Below are 27,300 nucleotides of genomic sequence, written 5' to 3'. Positions count from 1 at the left end.
ATAATTGATCAGATTTTCTAAAATCTTTTGTTCTGTGAAGATAGACACATAACTGTCTGTGGACATCTAGTGAGTGAAGGGCATACTCCCTTTTATTAGAAAAAATTAGGGAAGAAGGCTGGCAGTTGTAGATTTTGGTTAATGCTAGATTCCAAAACAACCTTTGATAAAAAGGTTGGATATGTCCTAAGGGCAACCCTGTCATGAAATATTAAAAAGGGAGGTTTGCAGGAGAAGGCCTGCAGCTCAGATACTCTTCTGGCAGATGTAATATCCACCAAAAATAAAGTTTTCCAAGATAAATATCTTAAGTTACAAGTCGCTGATGGGTCAAAAGGATTCACAGTAAGGCCCTGAAGAACTAAAGTTCAATCCCAAGGTGGAGTGGGTTCCTTAACTGGAAGTTTTAACATTAGGAGACCCTTTAATAATGCTTTACAAAGTTTGTGTGACATTAGAGGTGCACCATTAAAACCGATATGAAAGTTGGAAATTGCAGCTAGGTGAACTTTAATTGTTGAAGCAGAGGAACCAGATTGGTAAAGGGTAACCAGGAAATCTAATACCTTATGAATAGGACTGGTATAAGGGTCTAGTCCACTTTCAAGGGGCCAGTTAGCAAATATTTCCCATTTACATTAATACATCTTCCTAGTAGAAGGTTTATGATGAGCAACAATAATTTGCTGGATAGGTCAAGAAAGGGAAGGATGCCTAGTAATAATGGAAATTGGAGAAGCAATGCAGTGAGCTTGAGATGTTGTAGATTTGGATAAACCATGCCCTCCGGATGGGACAGCAGATCTGGAGCTGGGTCTAGAATGCATGGTTTCCAAAGAAGATGAGGTCAAAGGAAGGGAAACCAAACTTGTCAAGGCCAGAAGGGGCAATGAGGATTACTGAGTTCTTCAACCTTTTGGCTTTCTTTAGAAACTGGGATATCAAGGGAGTCGGGGGAAAGGCATAGAGGAGACTGGGGGGGGCAACTGTGGAGAAGAACATCTCTGGGTGACTCCCTGGGTGGGGGGATTAGGGCAAAGTAACTGCTGCACTTGTTGTTTAGGGGGATGCAAAAAGGTTGCAGCAAGGGTTGGCCCCAGTGACGAAAAATCTCTTTTGCCACCTCAGGATTTAGAGACCACTCATGAGGCATGAGAATGGTTCTGCTCAGTTTGTCTGCTATCACATTGTAGCTCCCTAGAATGTGCATTGCTTTGAGAAAGCAGTTGGAAGAAATCGTTCATTGGCAAACTCTGAGAGCTTCTCGACACAATGGGTAAGATTTGGTTCCCCCTTATTTGTTGATGTACCAGACTATGAACATGTTGTTCGTCTGAGTAGCTATTGTCCCTAGAGGAAGGAATCTTGGAATGTTTGCAACGCTAACAGCACCTCCCTCATCTCTAGAACATTGATGTGCAAGTTGGCCTCAAATTGGGACCATGTGCCTTGGACTGTTTTTCCCAGATAATGCCTCCCCCACCACATCTGGGAAACGACTCACTATGGCTTGGAGCTGGGGAAGAATGAGTGGCCGACCCAAAATAATCTGATCAGAGTGGAGCCATCATGTGAGATCCTGTTTGCAGTGATCAGTAATCAAGATTAGGTCAGACATTGGTAGGTGCATCAGGGACCATTGGGAAGAAAGTAGCCATTGCAAAATTCACATGTGATACCTTGCTAGGGGAACAAGAATGACTGATGCTGCCATGGAGCCCAATGTTTGTAGGACTAGTCTTGCTGAAACCCTTCTGTTTCATAAATGTTGCTTGACTTGTGATCTGATTCATTGAAGTCTTTCTGGAAGGAGTGAGGCAATTCCTGAAAAAGTGTTTAAACGGGCCCCAATAAACTCTAACTGCTGAGCGGGTTACAAGCTTGATTTCTTGAAATTTATGGTTATACCTAGAGATGCACAGAGGTGTAGAGTGTAGTCTCTTGCCCATTCGAACTGATGCCTGGTGGGAGTGGTAAGGAGCCAGTCATCAAGGTAAGGAAATACTCAAAATCCTAGCAGTCTGAGATGAGTTCAAGGACCTGAGAACAAAGGTCATTGAAGCATTAACACGCAACCCAAATCTATCCAAAGTCCTAGCCTTGTTAGGAGGATGGATAGTCGGACTTTCCTCAGCAAGTTCCCTTTTTGTGGCTGCTGCTATCACCATGGCATCAATGGGTATTCCTTTGGACCACTGAGGCTCATCCTTTGGGGCTGATAAGATATGATCAGGCTTTTTGGGGATTGGCTCAATGTCGTCAGGCATCTTCCACGCCGGCTGAATGATGAATTTAATGAGATTGTCAGCAACTGGAGAGATCCAAGAAGTAGAGGGCTGGGCACAAAAAGCCTCCAGGTGTACTGACTCCTCCAAAGAAGGATGGATGGAGGACCAGCCACTCCTCTGTTTCAGGATTGCTAGGATATTCCCAAGGGAAACATCATTGGAGGGTGACCTAGGGGATCCTTCTCCTTCATCAAAATCAGTATCTTCAGTGAAAGACTCTTCCGGGGAGTCAAAGTGCTTCCTTTTGTATTTCCTCTTCACAGGAACTTCCTCAGGGGGATAATCCAGGGAAGTGTCTGAAGAAGAAACCACTAAAGTGGTTGAAACCTGGGACTTTTGTGCCCTCTGTCCCGGAGATGAGTCGGATGGCAGCTCAGGTTGAGGGGATGTAGACAATTGTCATGACAAGGATGGCAAGGACTGTGAGTCCTCAATGGACAAGGCCTTCTCCATGAATCAGAAGGCCATGCCCCCCCATAGAGTAATGGGAGCCCAGAATTGAAGCAGGCTCCTTCAGAACCGGGGTCACACCCTTCACCAAGGAGGCAGCCCCTAAAGCAGAAGCCTGGATCAATGCTACAAAGGATGAAGCACCAGGGACATGGATGCCTCTGAAACTAAGAAAACCAATCCACACACCAGACCCAACCAGAGAGCACCAACCCCAGGGGTCCTCTGGTGCTGAAAACTAGAAGGATCTCAAGGCAGCTCTCGGAACCAGAGAAGAGAATGCTACCGGAACCAAGGCAGTCAGTGTCAGGAGTGTTGGAACTGGGGGCTCCAAAGACTCAACAGGAGTTGGAGGAGGAGGAATTGAAGCTATCATAGACTGGCTGGTTCTGATGCCAGTGTGGCTAGAAACAGAGGATAATCCCCTCGCCATCAAAAGTTGATCCACCAGTCTCAAAATATCAGCTTCTGAGAGACACTTAGTAGAGTGGATAGAGGCAATCGAAGGAGACTTAGGAGGTCTCACTTCGAGAAAGGGACTTGGTGGCTTGTCTTTAAAAGTATCAAAGTTTGGTGAGTATCTTATCCTATGGAGGAAATCAGCTGAGACTGTTTCAGCACCAAGGGTACTGAGGGTACCGAAGAAGTCACTGTTGGCTCTGATACAGTTTTAGGTGTGCAGGCAGAGAGACCTTCCAGTGCAGAAGAGCTCTTCAGTACTGAGGTCAGCTTAGAGACCTTCTTGGATGGTTCCGATGAACTAGAAAACAAAGGTCTCTTCTTGGTAGAGGAAGAAAAAGAGGATGAAGATGTGCAACCCTCTGTCCTAGACCCAGAAATGGCCTATTTGAAATCAGAGTTGAGGAGTCCCTTCAAGATAAGTTTATTCTTCCTCTCAGTAAAGGTAAGGGTAGAGAACCTGTGACAAATTGAACAATCTTCCTGAAGATGAAGTTTCCCCATTCAGTATACACATAATGTATGTCTGTCAGAGTTGGGCATCTTATCCTGGCACTTCTGGCACCTTTTGAAACCAGTGGTGCCTTTTGAAGTTTTAATAGGGGAGAGTTGTTTTTCAGCCATAACAAATGAAAAGGGGCTGAAATACACAGTCACACAGATAAGGAAGAGATATATAGATAAAGAAGTTTGTTTTTTTAAAACAATTAAAAAGAGATGTGAGTATCTAAAGAGGTAATAAAGGGTATAACTGTACCAACAATGGTACTAAAAATACTATCAAAGGTAGAAAGATGAAGAGAAAAGAAACAGAGTCAAACTAAGCTATGAGAGGAGCTGGTAGACAGAGAGAAGGTTTAATAAGAAAATTAAGTAAAAATATGTAACTATAAGAGTATAAAAAGAAATAAACTTACTCAAAATCAGCCTAAGCTTGAGAGAAGGACAAAACCGTTTGACCTACAAAGTGGCAAATGAGATCTGAGGTAATTTTCAAGAGGAGCATTATGGGTAGTGCATGGCTCAAGAGTTTGGAAGGTGCAAGTTGGAATAAATGGCCGAGTCGGTTCCGAGGCTCGGGACTGAGCCAACTGTCACGGATTCAGTGAAGATTGACAACATCAGATCAGTGGCTAGTTGAGAAAATATTATTAATAAGCTGACAGAGTGTCAGAGATGAGACACCAGGTGAAAGATTGTTTAGTAAAAGAAAGGAATAGGTATATACAAGACAAGGGTAAGTATGTGGATAACATTAGCAGAGAAAGAGAGATTTACAAATTACAAATGCGTATTTGAAAAATATGTATTTGGGAACAAAGCAATTGAATAAGATTTTCAGTAGTGGAACAGGAGATGGTAGTAAGATAGCAAATAGGGATAGTAAGTCAGAAAAATGAAAAATTGATTATAGCTAGAAGAAGTGAAGGGAGAGGTTGTCTGCTAAAAAGTGGGGAGACAGATAAAACTGTAGTTAGAAGATGAAGATGAGGTGAAAAAGAAAACTTGGAGTACAGAATAGGACTCATCTGATGAAGAGCATAAGCAGATCTAGTAATTAGTTAAGAATGCTTTTAAAGATGTGTTGAACATGTTGAGATTGGGTGATGAACTGATTGTTATAGGGAGTGATTTTCAGGATTTTTGCTACTCCATTGGAGTATAGGGAGTGTCCTGCAGATTATTTTGGTTTGGGTATGATAATGAGTTGTTTATCATTTGATCTTAAAGGATGATGTAAGGTATAATTTTAGAGAATTGTGTTAAGACTTAGCCCAGCTGATGGATTGTTATTATTTTTTATGCTGTGATTAATCAGGTGTATGTAATATGGTAAGGTAATTCTAACCAATTTAGCTCTTTTAGTACAGTATAGTGGTGGCTTTGATTGGGTTTGTTTGCAGCAAGACGTGTAGTCTTGTTATAACATTGCTCACATTTAATTTTTAAAGAGGTTAGGAGGATTGTAAGAATTGGTGTTCCATGCAGAACTGATGATTGCAGGTATTAATTATTTGTGAGGAACTTTTTGTTTTGTAGAACATTCCTAACTTTTGGTAATTTTTTAATTGCATTTAGAATATGTAAGTCAAATTTTAGGTTGTCATCTACTATCATACCAAGGAAGTTTAGTCTGAGATACTATTTCAATGTTGTTTAGGGTGGTGATTGCGATGTTACTTTTATTAAGGATATGTCGGTTCCATAAAACAGGAGAACTTTAATTATTTTAGGTTTGAACCGTAGAGCATGTTGGAGTCAGCTTTCAATGGCATTAAAAACTTCTTGTGTTATTTGTTGAAGATTGCCTGTGCTATCAGTAGAGCAAATAAAAATAGAGTCATCTGCATATTGTACAAGAGAAGTATGTTAGGATGAAGTATAGATATTTTTGATGAATACACTAAACAGCAAGAGTCCAAGAAAAGAGCCTTGTGGTACACCTCTGATAACTAGAAGGAAATGGTATAGAGTGCAGAGCTATTTAACAGATCTTTGTCTATCAGACAAATAGCTTATGAACCAGGAGAGAGGAGAGTATGAGAGCTCAAGAGAATATATTTAGTGTAGGAGTTTGTTGTGTGATACAATACCAAAGGCCTTAAACAGGTCAAGGAATAAAGATGATACAAAGTTACCATTGTCTCTAGCTTTGCTGATGTTATCCAAGAAGGATGTGATAGCAGTGGGAGTACTGTGTGGTGGACAGAAACCATGCTGTGTAGGTGTCATGAGTTGCTGTTGAAGGAGCTATTGAAGAAGTATCTTGTGGATACTTTTTCCCGGTTTTTTGAGTGGGGAGGATGGCAATGGGGTCTAGAGTTGGATATTTCTGCTGAGGTCCCCTTTTAGGAAGTAGGGTTATATGTAACCTTTTTCCACATATAAGGAGCATTTGATTCTTATGTTGACCTATTTATAAGGATAGCACTGACTACTTTCTTGAGAAATTCAGATGGGAGGTTATCAACCAGTGCTGAGTATGTTTTCAGATTAAAAAGTATTGTTTTTTTATATATGAAGAAGGAACAGTTTTTAAGCTTTAGGGTAGTGTAATAGTAGAAAGGTTTTGGGGTGTGTTAGGGATATAATGGATTTTAGGGCTGCTTTTGGTAAGGGCAGCTATGCTGTCTATAAAGTAGGTATCAAACTGAATAGGAATTTCAAGTTAGGAGATGCTAGGTGATGGATTTGTTTTGTCCCTGGATGGATTAAGTCTTTGATGTACAACCAGAACTTCTTGGGATTTTGCTTTTGGCAGTTCTTCAGATTAGTTTAATTTTTTTGTCATTGTTTACCTAATTTTGCTTTTTTATAAGGTTTTCATAGTTCTCTAAACTCCTACAGAAGTTTTGATATTTTATTCATTCATCATTTTTTCCAGAACTTATCCTTATTATGGATAAGATTTCTAGTATTGTTAGTCCTTTTAGTTTTATATTTGGGCCAGGCATGTTTTATCAACCAGCGGAGATGTTGTGGATGATAATTAATAAAGAGTAAAGGACTTTATCTGGAAGGGGAAGAGGTCAAGCGATAAATGGGATAAGTTGATCCTTTAACAGAACAAGGTGGTTTAGGATTACTTGATTTGGAGTGATATTTTTAGAGCTACACAGTTTAGGCTCATATAAATAACACAAGCAAAAACTTATAACTCAAAATGGAAAGGGATGATTATGAAGTAGGGAGAAAGTTTTAAAAATAAGGAGAGTGGGATTTTTGGATGCAGATCATTAATGAGAATAATAGCAATCATACATAATATTATATTCATAATGTAGTAGAAAATATTCAAAGAACTAAGCCAACATGAGAATGGAAAAAGGAGGAGATTTTGCCAGTAGGGGTGACTCCAAGTAGGGGTAAAGAAAATGGGCAAGAGGGGGCTGGAATTTACTGGAGAAAACTGGAAAAGGAACCAAGGTACTGGGAGCAAATAACTAGAGAGAAAAAGGTTAATAGAGTGGAATGAGGCCATGAAGATGCAAGGACTGCAGGCTAGAGACTGCCATCCATTCCAGGAATTGATATCAGAGTACAGGCCATGAGAGAGGGATAGGGGAAACCTAAGCAAAATATCTGCTCTTAGTTGAATCCAGAACTGAAGCTGCTGTTAAAAAATGTATAATCAGTAGGGCATATAAAATATTGTAAAGTAACTATAAGAATCAATCAGAGGAGGTTAGAAAAGATTGAGAAGAAAGACTGTAAAAAACAATTTCCAAGCAGTGGGAAAACATATGTGTAACTTCCAAAAACAACTTGGCTAAATTGACCATTTGGGCACAGGAGAATAATATGCTGATAAATACATCAAAAACTAAGCATATGAGATTTGGCGGATATAAATTGAAAGGTGAATATTTAATACAGCACACAGTGAAACTGTAGACTCATTTAAAGACCTGGGTATATGGATAGATTCACCTATGAGTTTTTCTAATCATTTCAACCAATTGGTTAATGATAGTTATAGAACTATAGGTTGTATAAAAAGATTTATAAAGTCTAGGAAATCCAAAATGATGAAGTCATTGTTTGTTAGTTATATTAGACCCAAGCTTGAGTATGGAATAACAATATGGAAACCCTATAAGAAAACAAGCATGAATAAACTGGAAATAGTACAGTGGAAATATACCAAGAGCATCCATGGATGTGAAAAATTAAGATATTATGAAAGACTAAAATATCTGAACTTGTACAGTGACTCACAGATATCTAAGAGGAGATCTTATTCAGGTATATAGGGCATTTAGAGACAACTGCCTCTGAGAATGTTTGGGGTTATCAAAAAGTACTAGAGAATCCTCAGACAACCTATATAGAAGATTCTATAGGAATGAGAAGTGTACTAATTGGTTCTCTGACAGAGTAGCTGATGCATGGAACAGACTACCAAATTACATTAAAGCAAATACTAGTTTAGATATTTTTAAGAACAGCCTGGACACTTTTTATGTGAACAAGTGTTTTGGTATATTGACAAGTTAGAAAGGCAAATGTCTATGCTTGAAATATTTGTATGTATGTAAATATGCAATAAAGTCCAGAAGTTTTATGATTTTTGCTTGAAAGTATTTGCATAGCTTTTTACGTTCCAGTACATTTGACTGAAATGTACATTTAACTGAAACACAAAATGTCAAAAGAAGATTAAAGTAATTTTGACAAAAAAAGCCATTTGACTGAAAAGCCATTTTATGTAAAACTGCTGAAGTTTTTAGAAGGTGTTTATAGTGTCATTTTTGATGATGGGAGTTATTAAGTACTAATTTAGAATATTTTGGGTGGATCCGTAATGCCCACTGTCAGGTTGCAGCCCCCCAGATTTGTAAACATTTGTGTTTATGTGCCAGCATTGATTCACTGTTTCTGGTAGTTTCTCTTTACTCCACTGTTATATGACCATGGAGTTAGAATATTTAATTAAATGGGGAGAGGTGTTGGCGGGCTTTCTCCCCTGCAAAAGAGCTTTTCATGGCATATATATATATATATATATATATATATATATATATATATATATATATATATATATATATATATATATGTGTGTGGATTCAGTTTATAATCTCGAAATACTGAAATGTCGAATTTCAGTATATCGAGACCATAAAGTCAAATCTGCAGAATAGTGAAAGTGCATAATCGTGAATCTGGAAATGTCGAATTCGCAGTTATTTATTTATTTTATTTTCATTTTATATTTGTTAACCGGGGGTGTCTGACTGAGCCGAAAAGGCCCTTTTTCAGCAGAGGCCCGGGGAGAAAAGCTTCACATAGAAAAATTACAGATACATTTAGTTATTTAGACATGATCAGTATACACACAAATTACAAAAGACATGTTTTTACCGTGGTATGCAGCACATCAACAGTTACAGTGGAGAGAACAAACAAAAAAGTATTAATTCAAAAATAAAGGTAATTTATAGATTTCTGGTGCACAGCTGACATTTGGAACATAGGTAGAATACATACATAGTACACAGGTACCAGGAGCGGCCTTAGGTCAACTGGTGCCCTAGGCAAAGGGGCTCCACGGCTCCCCCCACCACACCATCTGGTGCCCCATCCTAGTCTACGTACACCAAATAAACACTGAAAAAGTGCCCCTGCTAGAGTGGTGCCCTAGGCGGCCGCCTAGTTGGCCTATGCCTAAGGCCAGCTATGACAGGTACAGTACATACATTGTAGATTAGCCAGTGTTTGTGAGTAAGATTGAAAACTGTTATCAAGTACTCTAGGTTTAGTATGTGTACCTTATCTGCTTTCACTAGCCTGGGGAGCAATCATGGCACTGTCAACTTTGCTTGAGATGTTGCCTGGTGAGGTCTTTAAAGGAGGCTTTGGATGATGTGTTTTGAATGCTAGTGGGGACAGAGTTCCATTTTTTAGCCACTGAACTACTATATAGTGCATCTTTAAAGCTATTGTAGCTGTTGGTGACTTCTAGTAGTAGTTTGCTTGATGATTTAAGAGGCCTTTTGGCTGAGTGATGTTGTACTAGGTTTTTGAGGGCAGGACACTTATTGGGGAGGTAATAGATTGAATAACAGAGGCAGAGCTGATTGTAGGTTAAGAGGTTGGGCAGTTCAAACCAGTGGAGCTGTCTCAAAGCAGTACAGTGATGAGTTCTATATGAGCAATTTGCAGCAAAGCGGGCAATTCTGTTATAGCAGGCTTCCATTTTGCTTAGTTCAGTTTTGTTTAGATTAGTTAGAATGGGAGCTGCATAGAGTAGGGCGGATAGAAGTTGGGAGCGAGCAATGGCTGATCTTGTGTTGTTGGTAAGAAATGGTTTGATACGGTAGAGTGATCCCAGTTTGGCATGTACTTTTTTAATAGTTAAGTTGAGATGACTATCAAATTTTAGGTAGGAGTCTATGGTTATTCCCAATAGCTTAGCCTGTGCCACTGGAGTGATTGGAGTAGCATTTGTGGAGTAGATAGTGAATTGACTGTCATCAGTGTTTTTGTTAGAACTGGTTATAATCATAAGCTGAGTTTTCTTTGGATTAGGATAAGTTGGGCTTTGGTAAGGTAGTTTTCAGCATCAGAGAATGCTAGTTGAGTTGTTTGCAGGACGGTGGGAATATTTTGTCCAGCACAGATTAAGGTAGTGTCATCTGCATACTGAATGATAGATACTTGCTGTGTGGAGGTATGGAGGTCATTTGTGAAGATTGTGAATAGTAGTGGTCCTAAGAAAGAACCCTGTGGGACTCCTATAGTTATGAGCAGCTGAGGAGAGAGAGAATTTTCCCATTTCACAGCTTGGTACCTGACAGTTAAGTAGCTTTGGAACCAGGTAAGAGTGAAATTTGATAGGTGATATCGGTTTAGTTTGTTTAGCAGGATTTGGTGTGAGACTGTGTGAAATGCTTTGGACATATCCAAAAAAAGAGTTGACACCTGCAGTCCTTCATTTTTTGAGACTGTTTACTGTGTCTGTGAAGCAGAGGAGGGCTGTAGTGGTACTATGGGCAGGTTTAAAACCATGCTGAGCAGGTGACAGGATGTTGCTGTATAGGAGATATTTTTAGCATCTGTGTATGGATGCATTTTTCTAGGATTTTGGCCAGGGGAGAGAGTAAAGCAATGGGTCTGTAGTTATTAAGTTCAGTGGAGGTCCCACCTTTATGTATGGATGTACATAGCACATTTTCCAGAGTTTGGGCACATAGTTTTCAACAATTGATCTGTTTATGAGAGTGGAGACTGGGATAGCAATAGCATCTACTGTGAGTTTCAAGAAATAGCTGGGGAGTAGGTCGGCTGCTGTTGATGAGGTTTTTAGTTTGGAGAGCATGCTTTTGATTGAAGTGGTGGAAACTGTTTTTAGGGTAAAGCTTGTATTAGTGTTATTTGTGTTGGGGGGATAGTGAGGAAGGAACTGTCCTGTGATACTAAGGATAGAACTGAGTTCACAAAGTGGGAGTTGAATTGTGTTTCGATGGGAACTTTAGTGTCAGGGGTGGTAGGTTTGGGGGTAGCCTTTTGGGTGGATTTTAGTAGCTGGTTTACATTTTTCCAAAATTTTTGGGGGGTGTGTTGGTATTTAGTTTGTAATGTTGTGTAGTAGGATTTTTGGTCCAGCCTAATGCATTTTTTTGCACGGTTGCACAGTTCTTGGTACTTAGTTAGGCTTTGTGTTTCTTTGTTTTTTTGATAGTAAAGCCAGGCAGTGTCTCTGGACTTGAGGATTTGTTTGGTTTCTTTACTGAGCCAGGGGTTTGTAGAGGTTCTAACCTTGATTTTGCACAATGGAGCAACAGTGTCTAGGTGTTGTAGAAATGTTTTGTTGAAATATGCTACATTCTGGTGTAGTGGGAGGGTTTTTAGGGGGGTCCAGTCACAGTTACACGGTAAAGTGTTGAGGACCTCAGGAGAGAATTATATTGTGTTTCTAGTGGATATATAGTTAGTGGTTTTGCATATGCTTGTTGTACTACATATAAAGTATATTATGTTGTGGTCACTTAAGGTGTCTGGGAGACTGCCTGTGTGGGGGTACAATGTGGGGTTGTTAGGACCCAGTCAAGGATGGATTCCCTTTTAGATTTTTTATCACATCTAGTTGGAATTTGGACTAGCTGCTGGTAGCCATGGAGATTTATTAGATTACTTGGTGGTTCTGATATGCAGGTGAACCAATCTAGGTTGAAATCCCCCAGAATAAGGGTTTCTTGTGAGTATGTGGAAGAACACCAAGATAAGAAGTCTTCAAGGTTAGCAGGTGTATTACCAGGTCAAATATAGATCATAATTGTGGTGATGACCTTTTTAGGGTGAAGTTGAAGTTGTGAGATAAGTATGTCCCAATGTTTGGGGGAGGGGTAGGAGTTTGGTAATTGATGTAGAGTTAAGTTGGACTTGTACAGTAAGGCAGTTCCACCCCCTTTACAAAGTGGTCTGTCTTGTCTAATGATATTGTAGCCTGTAGGGAGAACTTCTGAGTTAGCTATGTTTTTATTTAGCCAGGTTTCTGTTAAAGCAACTATGTCTGGGGAGTAGTGTGCAATTGTGACCTGGAGTTCAGGTATTTTATTTTTGATATTTCCAATATTACTATTTAGCATTAAAAGATGGTTGGTTTTGCTTCTGTTATTAATTTGCCCAGGGATGAAAATAGTGGCAGTGTTATGTTCTGACATTTGTGTTGGAGCAGTTAGTGTTGGACAGGATGGATATGGGCCTGGGTTGGGGTAGATATCCCCACTTATGGTGAGCCTGGTGTTAAAATGGTGATACAGATGTTAGAGTTTGGTGAGGAGTGTGAGAAAGTATTGTGTTTTTTTGGAGTAGGAATGAAAGCATATATGTTTAGTTCTGAATTGGTCCATTATGTAGTTCTTGAACAATTGTGGGCAGATATTATTATAATGTGCGGTGTCTGTATATGAGAATGCATAATGTAGTGTGCTACTAAGTTTAGGGATATTGCTAGAGTGATAGTTTGTGGTGTTACAAAGAATTATGAGAAGACAGACTAGACTTAGTTGTGTGATATGGTTATAAAGTTTAAGTTGGTTCTAGGTAGGGGGTCTGAATAGGAATTATAGGGTTGCACTATATGTGGATGGGTAAGTAGTGTGGCTGATGTAAAAAAAGGCCTAGTAGGAATGAAAGTGATTGGGAGTATTTTCTGTGGAGCAAGTTGGTGTGGTATAATGTGATATGACTTGAGGAGCTGTGATTGGTGGAGGTGATGTGAGGGTGAGCTGTGGGTATGGCTGTGATTACTATAAATGTAGAGGTAGTGAGGGCGGGAGGGAATAGGGGACAGGATAGGGGAGCAGAGAGAGCCTGAGCATTAGTGAGGGCGAACGGAGCGTGGCAGAGCCCACCAAGACAAGAGTAAAAAAGTAAGTATTACTTTACAAATCTGAACACTTTAAACAAATTCCTGAGGTCTAATGGCTTACCAGCAAGCAGAATGCAATTGCCAAAGAGCACTTGTGTCCTGGTGGAAGACTAGAAATTTAAAGATGGCTCCTTGCTCAGCAGGATTCTAATATAGACTTAGTATTGGGGAAGGGAGATAGCACAAGGGGTGTAAACCAGGTGGAATGCAAAGAAACCAGAGAGGCAGTCAGTGGAAATCAGTGAAGGCCTCAGAGGGGGTAAGTAATAATTCAAACTACCTGTAAAGTGAAGGAGAGAAGAGACAGCAAAGTTTATTAAGGTTGGGAGTGTGTCTCCACATTGACTTGCTGATTAGTAACCAGTTTGTGCACAGATTAGAGTAGGGAGATACATTAGCAATGAAGGAGAATGTATAGAGATGCAAACAAACAGGTGGGACTCCAAGTGATACAAACTAAGGCAGAAAGCACTGAGAGGACTGCTTGATGGTTAATTTATTCACAGCGATCTGAATTAAATGTATACTGTCTGTTGGACAGGTAGGATTACTGCACTAGCTAAGGGGGGGGGGGGACACAAGGCTCCAACAGTTTTATTAGCACGCTGAGGACTACTAAGAAGTACTGCTCATGTAATAGCTTCACTCTCATAAAACATACAAATAGAATGCCTGGCTGGACTGACCCTGCTCTTGAGGCTCAAAATGTATATCCTTGTTTAGTTTTGCAGTACTGATTCTTTCTTATACTGTATGGGTAGGGTGGTAGCCACAGAACTGCAGATTTGCTTGAGTGTGCTCAGCAAGCAGAATGCAATTGCCAAAGAGCATTTGTGTCCTGGTGGGAGACTAGAAATTTAAAGATGCTTTAATGGTACATGACACGGTGTGTATGTGTGGGTGGTGTGCGGTTTTGTGTGCAGATTTAGATGGAATTTAAGGTAAGTGACTAGTCTGTAAGGGTTTTGGGTAAGTGTATGAGTGTATGTGAGTGTATTTAGAAGTTGTATGTATGGGTTAGGGTAGGCAGGTAAAAGTATGCATGTTTAATTGTTGACTGTGCGGGTGTTTGTATGTATGTGATGTGTGTGTGTGAGGGACTATAGAATGTCTGGTTGTGAGTTTGCTGTCTTTTACTGTTTGGTACAATCTTGGAGTTAGAATATGTAAATGGGGGGTGCAGGGGGCTTGGCCCCCTGCTTATTTGTAGTGTAGGTTTGTAGATGTGTGTTGTTATGTGTGTGTGTTTTTTTTGGTAGTGTGGGTAGTGTAGTGTATGTGTAGTGTGGTGTATGGTGTGTTTAGGGTCAGGATTTTAAGTTTTGTGGTTTTAAGTTTCGCGGTTTTGGACGTTCGGTGTTTTGTGGGTTCGACTTTATAGTCTTGGTATACTGAAATTCGACATTTCAGTATTTTGAGATTATAAAGTGAATATATATATATATATATATATATATATATATATATATATATGTATATGTATTGTGCAGAAAATTCAAACAAGACAGAATCATATTTTCATACTCCAAGCAGACTTCAAGGAATTCTTCCTCAGGTAGGTAGCAAATGCTGGAGGTGTGATGGGAAAGAAAGCGATAACTGGGAACATATGTTTTGGAAGTGTAAAGAGTTGGCAGATTTCAAAAATTCCCTAAAGACTACTCCGTCAGAAATATTGGGAGAGCAAATGGCTCTATCTTAGGAAATGATTCTTTTGAGTTGGGACACAGAATCTGAATCACCTAGACATAGTAAACCCTTAAGTTTAATTCTGTTGGCTCCCTAAAAAGCAATTTCTAGAAAATAGAAAGCAACGTCTAAACCAACTGTATTTGAAGTATTGAATATTGTAAAAGAGATACAACAACTGGAAGAAGAATGTTTAGAAAAGGGAAGGAGCAAATTATATAGAAATAAATGAAAATTGTGAGAACAATTCATGCAGAATAATTTTCAGCAGGAGGAATGAAGTTTAAGGGAAGGCAGTACATGAGCAATTTATGTAATGTTGGATTGATGATAGTTATAAAGAGAGAAAACATGTGATGTATAATGTATATAAACAGAAAAAACAATATGCTTTGTTTTCTTTTCTATTAATGTATGTTTGCCTATGTCTTAACTGATAATTTAATAAATGTGTTTAAAAAATAGGTTTCTAGTATTGCTAGATAGTCAGAAGGTATGGTTGGTTTTAAATCTCTTTCTTCTAAGAGGTGCTAAGTTATTTAGAATATTTAAGAATATTGTATTGAAAGTGAAGACTGCTTCATCCAGGAGAAGATTTTTAGATTTGAACAGTTGATGGATTCTAATGATAATGTGAAGGTATCTGGGTTGAAATTTGTGAGATTTTGGGTCCATTTGTAGTTGTGTTGTTTAACATAATTGGTATATAATCTATGAGTGTAAGTGGGAAGATGGTCACTAAGGAAGTCTGCATGGATTCTTGAGGTGGTGCATTTTTGAGGGTCAGAGACCATTATCCAATCTAGGATGGAACTCTTGCCATAAGTCGTATTATATCTAGTGGATGAGGTGAGTACCTGTATTAGGACATGCAGGTTAACACTAGTACTGGGAATGTTAGATGTAATGTTTCATCAGTTGATATTTAAGGCTCCCAATATATATTTTTTCATGAGGAATGGTATTGGATATCCAATGTAAAATATCTTCCAAAGTGTTTATAGTGTTTCTACGGGAAGATATAGAGAGCAATGATACAAAGCTTGCTTTTGCTGTTTAATTTGAGGTTTGAGATGAGTATTTTGTCATTGGGGAATATGAGAATACTGCTGTTGAAAGTATTTAGTTTGTATAAGGTGGAGTACAGAATGGATATATCCCCAGCTTTTTAGGGTTCTGTCTGTTCTTATGATGCTATACCCATGGGAAAGTATTTCACTGTCTTTTATGTTGGGCTTTAGACAGTTTTCAGCAATTGCCAGAATATCTGGAGTATATTGGGGCAAGAGGTTCTCCCATTCGATTCTGGGCTGGAGTGCGGGGAGTGCCTTCTGTGTGGAGTCTGCATGTCCTCCCCACGGTTGGGTGGGCGTTCGAAAGACATGCGTAAATGGGCATACCTTCGTTGAAGGTTGAACGTCGAGCTGGCACCTCGACGTTCGTGAAAATCTACTACCAATCATTAGCGGACCGGAGTTTCGCTGTGGCGACCCCTAACCAGGGGGGGGAAGGCAACAACATTGGGATATCCATGCATGAAGTTCTGTGGTTTTGTTACATATTCTATGGATGCTTAATGAAACTATGTTTAGTTTTTGTGTTTTGGATGAGGCAAGATCATGTTCCACTGTTGGGGTTGAAGGTGATTTGCTAGTTGTGTTATGGCTACTGATTGCACCTGGATTTGGGTGGATGTCTCCAAAGTGAGATATTTTATGCTAGCACAGGGAAGCCAGGGGTGTTCTATCTGAGGTAGTGTTTATTTTTGATTTAGGTTTGGATGGGTCTGATGGTATTCAAACATTCTATTTTTGTAGCAGAAGTGTAGCTAACTCAATCAGCTCCCTTTGTCAGTCTAATAAACTAGCACCCCACCCCTCAGCTCTTAACAAAATGTCCATTCCTTATACTGGCAAACCAACCAGGTAGCCAGATGTATGACACTCCCCCCTTCTGTACCCAGCCATTCAGGTCCCATTTCTGTGCTCTGCCAACAACCCTCCTCCTGCACATTTTCTTCAAAAAATAATAATTTCTTCTTTTAAACTGCAGCAAACTGTTACTACAGTTTATATCCTGCCTGCACGGAGAGCTATAGTGCACAGATTTTAGTTACAAAATATATTTTTTCTTTAACTGTAGCAAACTGCTTGCTACAAATGTAGTAAGCAGTTGCTAGAGTTTATACCTCACATAGGCTGCTACAGTGATCAGGTTTTAGTAAAAAAAAAAAAAAGAAAGAAAAGAAAAAAGATTTAGACAACACACAAAGCAGTCAGCACCCAGGTTTGACCACAAATGCAATATCTGCTTTTAAAAGCCAGTATTACATTAAAGAAAGGTCAGGATCAGTCAATCCCCCCCAACACTTTGCACCTGGGGCAGTTGCCTCTCTCACTCCACCCTACTTATGCTACGGATTTGTAATAGAGATTGCCAGAGTCTTTGAAGAGGTATGGTGCAATTTAAGTTTAGAAATGGCATCCTTGTTTAGTGGCATGGCTGTTGGTTGGGTGAGCAGATTGTAGGCGTGAATGCTGTATGGTAGTCTGTTATGTGACATAACAGAGTGAGAAATATAGTTAGAGTTATGTAGACCATCTTTGCAACAGAGATAAAGGATAAAGTAGGTATATAAAAAGAGTGAATACCAAGGGAGATTAGAACAAGAGATGAAAAGTAAGAGGTGCAGGGAGTTGATAAAACAGAAGGGAAAGAAAGGTATACAAGTTACAAGGATAAAAGAACAACAACAAGTCCTTTCTACTTAGCAGGGATGTCACAAGAGTAAAACTAAACAATAGAATAGATCCTTACATAGGCATCCAGGTGGATAATTCTTGTTTCTGAGTTTACAGAGTCCATGGGCCTGCAAAATGTTTACCGAGGGAAGAGGTCCACATGTATTGTGTTTTGTCAGTAGTGCAGCAATAAGATACCAAAGCTTGGGGGAGGGCTCCTCAGATTTTTAAAAACCTGAGAAAACACAGAAAAAATTATATAAGTAAATTGTATTAGCAAAAAAAAATGTATTGAATACAATTAATATAATGTAGGAGGGGGCAAAAGGATACCATAGATTACAGAAGTTAAAACGGGGATAATGACAATAATGATAGCAGTCTCACAATACCTTGATAAACAATAATGCTAGGAAGGAAGCAAGACCTTTCCATGGTTGCCTGAATAAAATACAAAGGCTAGAAGCTAAAGACTAGCTTGAAAACAGGACAGGACAACATAAGTTATTCCTACCAAATGTAAGCTTTTAAAGCATGCTACCAATTTCATCTAAAATGGCCAAATCCCACCTAGCTGTACTACTAACAGGGAGATGTATGAAAGACAAAAAAGGACAGCATAAACTGTTTTAACAATGGGATAACAAGCACAATAGATATGAGCTAACAAGCAGGAACATTGAGGAAGGAACACAGCCATCCTACAACCATGTCAGACACAGAGATTAGATACACCTACACTAAATGTACACAATCTGCATTCAAGAATATTCTTACGACATTTTTTGTGCTTTCTCTTCACTCAGAAAGATTACACTAAGTGCATATGCAGTCTACACTTTGTGGTAAACTTTATACATCCCCACCCCACCGATATTTACGGCTGCAAGAAAATCAGTAAGAAAACTAAAATTGGAAGGTGTGACTTATGCTTGTGTTGCCTGTTTACTCAGAATGGTCTACACTTAGTGTATGCGTTGTTGAATCCCACGTAATATTAAACATTTATTTGTGTGAACAGATCATCATATAAACATTAACATTGTGAAGCTAACAAGAGAGCCCAAGCCTAGTATGGAAGCTGTGAGGTCTCCCCTCAAGGCCAGTAATCAAGGAGTCTGAAAGCTCACCACTGACACTGGAGAGGGATGTTCACTTAGAATGCAAATGGATAAATTCATTATTTCCAGATGCAGAACTCTCTGCATCAAGTACAATTTCCCTTAGAGCACACAGGGAACACAGTCAGCCTGGGGTCTGGATTTCTCTACATCTGTCTCTCCCCAGGTCACCAGTAAGACTCCGCACTGATACAGCTGCAGAGTTAAGTCCTCAGCCGAGTGCCCAAGCCAAGTCCTCCACCACTCTCTCTGTGAAACCAGTGCTTCGTGTCCCTGCTCCAGGTAGCTGAGAAACACATACTTTGAGATTTGATTTGCACACACACACACACACACACACACACACACACACACACACACACACACACACACACACACACACACACAAATGCACACCAGAGAAAGGCCGGCACACGTTTGCTAGCTATGTCCCCTTCTCCCCAGACTATAAGGTAGTTATCACTGCCATCAGGCACTACAAAGCCAGCTACCTAAGACTCTTGCAAGGGTGCCCAAGTATACTGAGTGAAATTAATATTAATGTAAATGGTAATGTTGACCAAACAACAAAGCTTTCAGGAGTGGCCAGAGTTATCACCAAGTAAATATATGCAAACACTCTTAAGGCTGAAATATTTTCTAAAAAGGACCAGACGCAATGAAAAGTTTAAACATATTTAATAATAAATAATACGACAAGAAAATACTAAATATCTATTTACAGTAAACAGCAGAGTTTCAGCCACAGGAAATATTAAAAATAACAGTGATGGAAAGTTTCACTCAGATACGGAAAAACAGTATTTAGCTAATTTCACTATCTATTCCTGATTGACTACAAGAATTACTGTTCCCTAGTTAAGTTACTCACTACCGCAAGGCAAGCTGATGTGGGTGAGGGTGTTTCTAGTCAGGATTCCAGCAGTCTTCTCTAATATTAAAACATTATTTCTGTGCAAAATGATATCACATGCATCTGGTCATCTGACTTCTGATTCCTACACTATTACCAACACTAGAAGTGGCTAAGGTATAGCACCTATGTGCTACCATACTTATCTGGAACTTTTTTAAGATCTGTTTCACCATCTGGAAGTCATAAAACAATAAAACCATTCCACTCTTCCTACAGGAGCTACAAACTATTCTCTAGCACAGACATTGCATCTCTGGTCCCCTTCAAAACTGTGGGATAACATCTTTATGGCTTAACCCATAAAGTAATTTAATTTCAAAAATATTTTTTTTCAAAGTCAGGTGGATTAACCTCTTCTCTTCCAGTATATGCTGTTACAATGTATGCTTTTAAACAGTTACAATAATGCATGTACTTTTCTTTTCTGCCCAGCAGGAAACACTGTTGACACATTTTAACACAAGCAATTTTACAAATACATTTTTAAACACAAGCAACTGTGCAAATCAGCTTGATACACAAATGACATATAATTTTTTATTAAATTCCAGCTTGCTATGCTGGCATATGTTACACATCCACTGCCCTACTTCTTCCAGCATGGCTGACAGTACCTCCTACTGTCAAAGGAGCATTCATAATAAGAGAACAAAAGGTGTAACAGAAATAGTGAGATTAAAATATCATAACATTAAAGCAACCTAATTTAAAGCAATTAGCAGATGATATTTTCAGCACATATTTTTACCATTAGTTGGTTTCTAAGTACATTTGCTTTCCAGCACAGCATGTGTGACAATCCTAATAAGTAATGCCTAACAGAGAAGCAGTGCTAAAACACTTAACATGTTTTTGAAACAGCACATATGGTACAGTCTCATGCCAACAGAGTATGCATAGCAGAGCTAACACAAACACATAGTAAAGGAAGAGTGGTAGTTTCACATTCAAAAACAGCAGCTAGTATGTAATGCCTGAAAGTAGCAGTACTAAAACAAATGCTCCCCAAATGTCTATGTATTTAAGGTAGTTTCTCATTCCTACACAGCATTGCTAATACAAACATTAAGAGCATTTGGTATGGAGTACACTGTTTTGTAAAACAGACCCCAAACTGTTTGTGAACTGAGCTCAAGTAAGCTGTGAGAGGAACTGCTTCCAGAATATTTCATTTTGCCATCAGACGAACTGTTGTTAGGATTCATATTAAGAAGTACAATAACTAATAAAATACCTGGCAAAAACCATCTCAGCATCCCCATTCAAAATTGTGATTTGGAGCTGGTTACAGAAAGCCTTAGGTAAGATAAGAGACTGTCTGCATACAGTCACACAGTTTCAGGAACTAGAGAGCACCACCAGAGCAGTCTGACCCAGAAAGCACACAGGAACGGTCTGGGAAATGGCTCAGCTATGTTTGTATGGGTAACCCAGGAAAGGAAAGAAATATTTATCAATTGCTATTATAAATTAAAGAAGTATGGGCTATTGCCAATCTTCAAAATGTACTCTGTGTACGTGTGTGTGTGTGTGTGTGTGTGTGTGTGTGTGTGTGTGTGTGTGTGTGTGTGTGTGCGCGTGTGTGTGTGTGCGTGTGTGCATGCGTGTGTGTGTGTGTGTGTGTGTGTGTGTGTGTGTGTGTGTGTGTGTGTGTGTGTGTGTGTGTGTGTGTGTGTGTGTGTGTGTGTGTGAAAGCATATGTCCAATTGTGCAAGTATGGGACATATTTAAAGTTTATGGTGCCAGTGTGAATGATTTGTTTTATGGATGAAACATACTGTCCCCCCCAAAAATTGTGCACATTTGACAAAGCTGTTTCTGTGGAGTAGTCTCCCTAAATCTGATATGCAAGGAGATCAGTTCCTTGCACCTCTGAATACTCCTGAATGTATTGCAATTAACACTGAGGTCACTGAACCTCAGGAGAAAGATTTCCCCCTGCAGTCTCAAGTTTGATAAATCACACCACTCAAACACACAGGTGCATTAGCATACTTATCATTTGCACTGATGTCTTACTACCATTAAGAAACAGTGAAAATATGCAAAGTAAGGTTTAATGTAAAAACAAATGTTCAGTGATGTTTCTGTTTGCACAAGCATGGCAACTATCAAACAATATGTATGCTATAGACTGCAAACTTTATTTTCTTCAATCACAGAAATGAAAACAAAAGATAGTTTCCAAAAAGTGCTTAAGTTAAGCAAGTTAGTCTTCAGATAAGCCACACTTCTTGAAAACTGTGGGGTTTTTTTGCAGTTAACTAAAGTATTCAACAGCGTAGCTGTTTTCTGAGAATTCCTTCCCACTTCTTCCCCTAAATCCTTCTGTTGCAAAAAATATTTGTTGTACATTCCGTATACAGACAATAGAATGTAGCAAAAACATAATTGCTGCAACTGTATGTTGATGTAGCACATTAACTGTTGCACATCTTGGTCCATTTGAAGCACATCAATGTCAGATGTCTCTGTATCATTCATAGACCACAGTACAATCAATGACAGGTATTCCTTCGCTGAGATGTTGAAGCCATATTTAGAGACATGACATGACCTCCTAATCTGCCAGTTGTCGTCCCTCTCTTTGCTTTTTATGGATGTCTGTGAAACTTAGACATTATAAACAAAAGGTGGTATACACAGGCAGTAATAGGTGTTGCTGCAGAAACTATTATGTAAGACAGCTGGTATCAAGCAATACCAGCACCAGCTGGGTAAGTTTTGCAGTGACCCTTCATCACTTACACATTCAGGTGATAATTAAAAATATTGGTCATTTAGTATCTACAGTAGGTGTCAATGCCCATGAAAGGCACAAGTAATATACAGCCCCTGCAGGCATCTTGGCTTGGGCTGATATCTGTGAAAGTATAATTTGCATGTAATTTGAATGAGCAGTAGATATTGCTAAACTGTATTTAGGTACACATGCAGTATTCAGTTGAATTAGACAAGCAGAGGATATTAACAACTACAAGTCAACAAAAAAGAAAAACTAGGATCAACTGTTGTTTACAGTCTTTTTTTTTTTTTGTTTGCCTGTACTCTTTTCTGGCAGATTAGTTAATTTATTTTGATATAAAGCGCATAAAGGAACTGCAAAAGGGATGAATATAAATCTTTCTAGATTGCTAGGTAGAAAGCGTATACTTCCTATCTCTTTTCTATCCTTAATTCTGTCTCTTTCCCTCTCGTTTTCTAATCCTAGATTGAAGATGTTACATAGCTAACTCTTCTCACAAATAAAGAAGGATTACATAACTACTTTTATAGTTCTCTACCGCTTTAATGCTCTCATCTCATCTCTTTCTCCATATATTCCTCAGTACACTTCAAAATTAGAATAATACATTCACATACTTGTGTAAACCCACAATGATTTAATCTTGGATGTTTCTAGTTATGTTTCTGCAATAATTCAGATAATGATGTAGAAGTTAAGGAGTTTACATTAGGTCAATTCAAATCTATTTCCAATTATTTTGCAGCTCTGATTGCAGTATATTTGCAAAGGTCAGTTTTCTGTTTCCATGCCAACTTACCAAAGATTATAATAACTGATAATAACATTCAATGGAAAAACAAATAGATGTCTGCTTTGGAGACCGATGAACAGAGATGCATTATCTGTAGTGACAGCCATGAAAAATAGTACCATAAACCCTGTAAACACAGTTTGAATCATAGTCCTATTTTTGTATTGAAAAGTGAAAAGATATCTACAGAACTAATATTTTAGCAAGTATATTTAGTATGCAACAATTTATTATAGTTATTCTGTACTGACCAGGTTAGGCTACTGACCACTCTTTCTAAAAGACCCAAGGTGGCATTAATACTACTATGAGGTGAGATTTGGCAAGGGCATCAAATAACTTCTTCTCCTACTCTTTTTGATAGGTGCCATGCGATCTTCTTAGCCATCTGAGTTACCACCCAGCAGACAGAACATCTATTTAATCTCATCTCAAAGATAGCACACTCAGGAGTGCAGCACCCATCCACACACACACACACACACACACACACACACACACACACACACACACACACACACACACACACACACACACACACACACACTCTGATGCACTGCACTGTCAGTAATCCAGTCACCTGGAATTGGAATAGATCCCACAGCCTTCTGCTCTTCCAGCACCAAAGGTGGGTATGCTACTTGTTGAGCTATTGACACTGTAAATCGAGAATGTAAAAAAAAAAAAAACGAAGTTCAGGAGGCAAAGAAGGTAGGTAAGTAAACTGGCCAATTATTAGAGAAGACAAGTGATAAGCGGCAGCCTGCTTATAATGTAAACATAATTAGATACAAAAGGGCTGTGCTGGTGGTGCTGTGGTGGCGTTGTCGCCTAACAGAAAGACGTCCTGTTCAGTTCTCAGCTAGAGCGTCTTCCATGTGGAGACATGTGTGAATGGGCGTACCTTTGTTGAAGGTTGTGCGTCAGAGCTGGCAACTCGGCACGTAAAAATCTACTGCCAATCATTAGTGGACTGGAGTTCCGCTGTGGCGACCCCTAACCAGGAAAAGCCGAAAGACACAGCATAATTAGATACAAAAGGGTTGGAAGAATGATAGTCAAAGGAATGGTCAGTTAAAACATACAGAAGCACATGCAATGTAGCACAAAAAAAATCCTACAGAAGGCTCAGCTGGACTGTCACCAGAAGACATTTTCTACAATACATATTGCTAGCATCACTGGGAGTCCTAGGGATGAGAAAAACTAGTTTCCCTATGGAGGTTGGATCAGGCTTTTGGAAGCAGATAACTTATAAATTATATGTACCCATTATAAGAGACACCTGTTGACATTAGGTATAGTGAAACTTCTTAAATACTGGAAAGTTCATATTGTTTCCTCTTTCACATGATATTCTATTCCCAGTATTAGGATAGAGTTTTGTAAGATGGCATTTTCAGATTGGTAGAGTTCTGGTTTACACTGTATGTCGAGTAACAAAGGAATGCAGATCTGTTCCTGAAGATCAAAAAGCCAGGGTGGAGTGTGACACAGATAATTTGAGAGAAATGTTGCATTTTGTTTTAGATGTGCTCTGTTTTAGATCTAGTGGAGGTACAAATGCTCAATTATCTAATAGATAGCCAGTTACTGTCTTCAACCCAGCATAGCTATTGATATTGTTAACACTTGCAAAAAGGACAGAAACCTAATCTCCATCATCGTCCTAGACTTACCAAAAGCTTTGAAAATGGTATCCCACCAGAGACTCTCATCCAACTCTTCACTGCCATGTTTCCACAGCTACCTCTCAAACAAAGCACAAGCAGTGAAATGGAAAAAATATTTTTCTTTCTAGCAACTATCACTGCCTCACAGGGATCTAAGCTAAACTCCATACTTTTTAACACATATTCATCAATGACCTCTACATCACTACAAAAATGCTGCCCTTGTTCAGTACAGTGATAACTCAGTCCTAATCTGCTTTGTCAAAACTCTCTCTAAACTCCAGGACCTTATACAAAATTCCTTTCTATCGATTGAATCATGACTAAATAATTCACAACTACTTCTAATCACCCCCCTCTGAAAAAAAAATTACCTCAAAACACATCTACCAAACCAACACTGTTCACTATCATCTCTGTCAACAAAACCATAATAGAAAAAGCAAACCACACAAAATTACTGGATGTCATAATATATGATCAGTTGAAATTTCATCACCATGAATCATCAAAAACTATGTACATTATACAGAATAAAAAACTACCCTACTGACATAGCCAGAAGAGATATAGTCTCTACCTTCTTACTGCCATCTCTCCAGTATGCTGGCCCAATCTTCACTAACCTTCAAGTCTTATAACTGCACAAATTTGAACAACGTTATAATAAAATAGCCAAATTTGCAGTATAGTATAACAGTAGAACACACCACTGTCTAGCTCTCAGAGAATTAAAGTGGTTAGAATTACTATATCACCTAGCTCTTTCTTGGTTAACTACAATGCTCAAACTTCTCTACACACCAGAAAATTTCCAAGCCCTTAACAACTTGATGCAACACTACTCCCCCAATTTTTACTCACTAGAGAAAAATGGTTATAACCAAATCATCTAACACTACAGGTGACTTTCTATATTCAAATGGTGTAGCTAAAGAATGGCACCACATCTGATTAGTACTGAAATCAATTCAGAATGTGTTAAAACACAGCTCAATTCACTTACAACTTTCTGTAGATGTACTTGTTACTTTATTTATTTAAGAGTATCACAATGCCCGTGTGTCGCATTTTACATAAGATCACAATGCAGCAAAAGCATAATGCACAATCTATGAGGCATGGTCTTCAACTAGACGTGCAGTAAAATACCAAAATCTAAAAATTTAAAAGGCTGAAATCATAAATGAATCTCCTATAAGTCTGGTCATGCATGGATTTCCTGCCTAGGGACTTCATGTCAGATATGCATCAAGGACAGCAGCTACTCTGAAAGAACCAAAACAGCACAACTAATGCTTGATTTCCTCAGATGATTTCAAGTAGGCATTTGGAATGTACAACATCACATCCCTTGCTGACCTGAGCTGCCATGCATGACTACAGAGACAAAGAAACACTTTCACATACACATGACTTATTTTGTCCCATTGACCTATGACCTATTACATTATCATGACCTATTATATCCATAGGTGATGGGCAGAATCTTTACATCACTCCTAGCTACAGTCAGCAGCCTGTGTAAATCATATAACATAGTAGTAGTGATATCATACATTTTTGTGTGCCAGACAGTAACTTGGCTGCAGAATTTTGCACTCACTGTAGGCAGGCTAAGTACCATATATTAACCTAAGAACGGTGCACTGCAGGGGCCAAATCAGGAATGAAATGGTGCATGTATCACTATTGCTATGTCTGATGGTGCAATGTTGCATTTGAACTTGGCAATACACCAATAAAAGCAAGGGGGGCAAGACTAAGACCTGCAATACATTATTTTAAAGGGGTTAAAAACATGAAGAGTTGACACCACCCATATGAAACAAACCATCTAAATGCATGCATAATTTGTAAATTTTTTTGTTTTACATACATGATATGGCTACCATGAACTCTGCACTCCCTGGTCAGCCTAGTATCTCTGTTATATCCTTACAAGAAACCTACGGTTTCTGTATTTCACCTATTTTACCTTACATATATCCTTGCATTTCTACACATCATACTTAATCTTCAATGTCATGTTTATTAAAGTGCTTATGTCTAATTATTGTACAATAAAAATCAACAAACACAAATATAAATGAATGGAAACAAGGACAAAAATGTGTAGAAAGTTAAAGAAACAACCACAGTAGTGTGATCAAATATTAATTGCAGAAAATATGGAAACAATAAAACACTGACTTGAGGAATATGTAAAACATGATTATTCAAAGGCAACCTCAAATAAACATGGCTTGAGATAACATTTTGGACCCATTACGTCAGTAATTCTGGCAGCTGGCCAGGTGGTAAATTCCAGAAATGTTGGCTCATGGTGGGCAAAAGCCCAAATGCTCCAATACTCTAGCCATGTCCCTAAGACCGCCAGTGGACCATGGGAAACCGAACGGAGAAAACAGTATGACAAATATCTGAACAGCAAATCCTGGCAATAAGGAATACCCATCTCCTATAGGGCTGCAAACACAAAGATCAAATCTTTATAGATAATAGAGTGCCTGATAATAAGCCAGTGCAACACAGAACCACTGCAATAAG

This window comes from Protopterus annectens, chromosome 17.part0, assembly GCF_019279795.1.
Source record: "Protopterus annectens isolate FY-2018-M chromosome 17.part0, PAN1.0, whole genome shotgun sequence".
NCBI classification, from domain to species: Eukaryota; Metazoa; Chordata; order Ceratodontiformes; family Protopteridae; genus Protopterus; species Protopterus annectens.
Note: the sequence above shows the minus strand (reverse complement) of the source record.